The 5,000-nt window shown below is 38.6% G+C and overlaps 1 long non-coding RNA gene across 1 annotated transcript in view; it reads right to left on the bottom strand.

Annotated features, from left to right (window-relative positions):
* The window catches only part of LOC138002909 (uncharacterized), a 7,830-nt gene extending 3,520 nt beyond the window's left edge, over positions 1-4,310 (bottom strand). Inside the window, exon 1 of the long non-coding RNA XR_011123367.1 lies at positions 3,924-4,310. This is a non-coding gene — a long non-coding RNA (uncharacterized lncRNA). The remainder of the gene's footprint in view (positions 1-3,923) is intronic.
* Between the last annotated feature and the right edge of the window lie 690 nt (positions 4,311-5,000).

Here is a 5,000-nt window from a genome sequence, read left to right as displayed (position 1 = left end):
AAGCCTTGACAACCTACTCAGATCATTGTCCTATCAGTCTAAAATTAACTCCCTCCCGCTCTCACATGGTAAAAGACAATGCACCTAGACAACCACTATGCAAAGCGGCACCTACTCAAAAGAACTTTAAAAAGTTTCTTTGGAAGGCAGATTCAAAAGACAAATTTCTCAGTGCATTATCCAATCCTAATGTTCAAAGATTATTTGATTCCTTCAACTCAGAACACCACGCATCAGTAGACGATGAAATCTCGCAATTTAACCAAATTATCAATTCGGTGGCCAAATCATGCCTAGCAACATCGCGGAAAACCTCTAAAACTACCAAAGAAAAGAAACCATGGTACGATCACACCTGCAGACAGTTAAAGAAACAACTGCAACAATTAGTAAAGAAAATTAACCCCAGTTCTCACCAATCACTACGACAAGATTATTTTGTTCTTAAAAAGAAATACAAAAAGCATGTCAAAATGATGCATAAAAGATACAAAAACCAAATAGTAAATGAAATTAATGCTTTACACCCAAAACACAGTCAAGATTTCTGGAGGTATATTAATCAACTTAGAAAAAGCGATGCTGTCGAAGAGGAAACCTCTGTTTCGTCAGAAGATTGGATATGTCATTATCAGAAATTATTATATGATAGCCAGGAACCGCACACCACTTTGGACTTTTCAAATGAAGATATGGACTGGGAAAACGAAAATTCACCGAATAACGACATTTTAGGGCAGCCTATTACGACCAACGAAATCCATGAACAAATATCAAAACTCAAGTTGAAGAAAGCTTCGGGTATGGATTCTATCCTTAACGAAATGATTAAACACGGACGCTATTATCTAATGCCTTCATTAGAAAAACTGTTCAATGATATACTAGACAGTGGAACATTCCCAACCCATTGGAACATAGGTGTTATAAATCCGATATATAAAAGAAAGGGTGATAAGCGGTCTCCAGCAAATTATAGAGGAATCACATTGACGAGCTGTTTAGGAAAACTATTTACATCAATCTTACAATCCAGGCTGAACAAGTTTATCGAACAACATAACATCCTCAATCCAGAACAGTTTGGATTTCGCCCAAATTCCCGAACAACAGATAGTTTATTCATCCTACAGCAACTCATTAATAAGTATACAAAACAACATAAGAAACTTTATGTTGGCTTCATCGATTATGAAAAAGCGTTTGATAGCGTGTGGCAGTCCGGGCTGATCTATAAAATCTACCAATATGGAGTTAAAGGCAAATTCTTTAAAGTCATTAAATCCATGTATTCGTCGATTAAAAGTTGCGTCAAAACTGATGAAAGCTCTATCACAGAAATGTTCTCATGCAACAAAGGAATAAGGCAAGGTGATGGCTTAAGTCCAGTTTTATTTTCATTATTTATGAATGACTTACCGCAATACTTTAGGGACAACCATTGTCCAGGAGTAATGATTGGAAGCCATTCTCTAAATTGCCTCATGTATGCTGATGATTTGTTAGTTTTAAGTCCCTCTCCAGAAGGACTACAGAAATCGATTAACGTCATTAAAAAGCACGCAGAGGAATGGAAGCTGAAGGTGAATACCAACAAATCAAATATCATCATCTTTAGTGGGAACGGTAAAACCAAAAACAAGGAAATTTTCCAATATGGTTCAGAAGCATTACCTATCGTCGACAAACAAACATATTTGGGAATAGAAATGACCTCATCTGGTCGCTATACCTACGCAAGAGACATCCTTAGCAAAAAAGCTTATAAAGTTCTTGCGACAGTGAAACGATTGTTCTCCAATTCGGATACGACCACAATTACAATTAAGAATAAGCTTTTTGATGCCCTTGTCAAACCTATACTACTATATGGATGCGAAATATGGGGACCGGAGCTATTATCATATAAGACCCATTTTGACAAAAGCACTATCGAACAAGTCCATATCAAGTTCTGTAAACAAACACTAAATACCCCATGGTACACAGAGAACATTGCCTGTAGGGCAGAACTTGGACGGTACCCTTTAAGTATAGACATAAAAGCTTCAATATTTAGTTACTCGCTTAGATTACAGCATAAAACAGTCAATCCTCTATTAAAGGAAGCCTTTCATCACGCAAAAAGTCACAGCCAATTTTTTGATGTATTAAATAATGACGAAACTATACGAATGCACTCTATAGGCAATACATCAAGCCAACTACACATTAAGAATGCTCGTTCCTCCATAAAGAATCAGCTTAAAAAGGACTACATTCGAAATTGGCTGAAGGCTCGCAACAACACTTCCGAAGGCTCTAGAGAGAAATTTACACACAAAGAAGTCAAATTCGACTACCAATTGGAAGACTATCTCAAAACTATCAGAAACCCAGCACATAGAATAAGTATGACAAAATTGCGTCTGGGGGTTCATAGCTTGCGAATACAGACTGGGAAATACGAAAATAGAGGTGCACCAATCCCAGTAGATGGAAGAACGTGTTTAGTCTGCAATAGAGGCTATATAGAAGATGAGCGGCACTTCTTGATGTATTGCCCAGGATACGATAACATTAGAAATGAGCTCCATTCTCTCCTTTCAACACACGATGTTGTTTTCAAAAGCCTTAATGATGAGGATAAAATTAGGTATTTACTTACCCTAGAAAACGAAAGCACTTCAAAGATAATAGGTAAATACACATATTTAATGTTTCAGAAGAGAAAAGACTTCCTAAATGCAAAATAATTAAAATAATAATTTTATACCAATTGTATTACAAGTAATTGTATGATCTTTTTAGTTAATTAGTTATTCAAGTAGATATCATCACCTTTATTGTAACGAGACCGATACCTCCCTTTGGAGAGTAAGGCGCAATAAAGATTTACTGTTTACTGTTTTACTCACTCACTCACTCACTCACTCACTCACTCACTCACTCACTCACTCACTTACTTACTCTCAATGAAGTACTTGAGGATGCTGATGCCTACAGAATTAGCTAAAGATTTCGATCAACGACCATGCAATTGAGCTGCTTATATTCTCGTTCCCAGAGCCCGATATCCTTTTGGTCATTACTAAGTATAAAGATCTTTGGCTGAATCCCCGAATCATGGATTAAACGAAGGGCCTGGGCCAAGTTCAACTCCTGCCGGACCATTCCCGAGCAGGTCTTGGCCCAAGTTGAAATGGTAAGACTTCGTACATCACTTTTACTGGAAACACTTAATGTTCATAACGTTGTAGGACGTTAGACCCTGGTGTTGTGGTTCGTCCTTTGTGAGGGAGTGCGATTAGGCAGGTAAGTATTTAACAGTTCTGTAAGAGCACGTTGGATATGAGGTGATTAAAGGCCGGTGAAGTATGTAGCACGGAGTTAGCTTTGACCAATTTCATATCCTCGCACCGGTGGGTCAGTTATTTGACCACCGGGGTGCCATGCGGGAGGCAGGCCATGAGCAACACTCGGGGTCCGCCTTTGTAATGACATCTGCAAATGGTTAGACTCTCTAGTCTTCTCGGATGAGGACGATAAACCATCGGCCCTTTCTCGCAAACGTTCAATGTTCATTACCCTGTGGGACGTAAAAGAAGCCACACGCTTTTCGCAAAGAGTTGGGCATAGAGTTCCCAGTGTTGTGGTCTGTCCTCTATGATATATCATGGTTTCAACGAGTTACGACTCCTAATCTTCTCGTGGGTAAATAAACTATGACTGTGACTAAGAGGCGCGAATGCCGGGAACAATTGCTGTATTGAGTTTTAGTACATTCTGAATGTTTGGATATCTTGAAACTTCGCTTCCCTTTACCGATTTTCATTTTGGTAACACTTGGAAGACAATAGGCGCATTTAGTTTCCACATAAAATCAAACATTCTACAAGCCGATGACCGAGACCAAATAAAGTTAAGACTGAATTAACACTTACCCTGCCTCGAAGGGTTCTGCTGGCCTTGTTGGTAGGAACAGGAAACGGCAAAACCAAAACATTCAATCTGGTATATCAGAGTTGCGGCGATGACAAGACCAGCAAGAAAAATGGTAAAAGCTGTGATCTTCATTGTAAAGATAGCCGGGGAATTAAATTGTCCGATCGCGAGTGCGTTGAGCAACTATGAGCTTGTTTGCCAGTTGTGGCCCTTTTAAAAATCTTCCTGTTTTACGTTTGGTGTCATTTAATCCTTCTTTAACTCACTCTAATCGATCGTACCCGGTCTATTACAATGTCGAAAACAATGGAATGATTGCTATAGTTTCGCATTTCGTCATCTGGTCAAATTCTCTCGCCGCATTCTCAGTCAATGATAGACAGGCGTTTTCGCGCGCCTTGCTCCTGATGCAGTGGTTTGCCGTTTGTATCTTTGCCTCTCTTATTCTTAAGCAAATGATGACGTTGTTTGTCAGTGTGGTTTTCAAACCGCTCCAAGAAGCTGATTTTTAATGTGAAATACAATCTGGGTTACAACTTTAAACAACTTGCTAACAGCACAGAGCTACTTTCGTTTTCAAAAAAAAAAAACAAGCGATCAAGGTTTCTAAAATTATAAGGCAAAACAATTATCCCACGCGCTGAAGAGAATGTTGGATAATATATTTGTGCGTGTACAATTCGGTCCAATACGCCAAATGTCTTTTTTTTAAAAAGTTATACTTTTTTCCGAGTTGACAAAAGATATCCTCTGTCCTATACTATAACTGAAATCTGCCAGCAGTTATAGACATTTCAGTGCCTGCATTACGACTGAGTGATTGTAACTTGATCAGTAGTTAATGTCTTAGCTCCTACGTATACAAGTCTCATATTGCTCTGCGGTATAGGAGAGCATCTGAATTGAGTATCAATCAATCAATCAATCAATCAATCAATCAATCAAGGACTTATTTTACCACAATTGCTTGTAATCTCGTAATCTGATTGGCTAATTTCCAGTTGTCGATAAGAGTCTAGACAACGCTGTACGCGTCATGCTAGCGTCAATTTGTCACGCAATGTAATAGCCAATCA

This window comes from Montipora foliosa, chromosome 5, assembly GCF_036669935.1.
Source record: "Montipora foliosa isolate CH-2021 chromosome 5, ASM3666993v2, whole genome shotgun sequence".
Classification (NCBI taxonomy): Eukaryota; Metazoa; Cnidaria; class Anthozoa; order Scleractinia; family Acroporidae; genus Montipora; species Montipora foliosa.
Note: the sequence above shows the minus strand (reverse complement) of the source record. Positions and strands in the feature narration are given on the sequence as shown.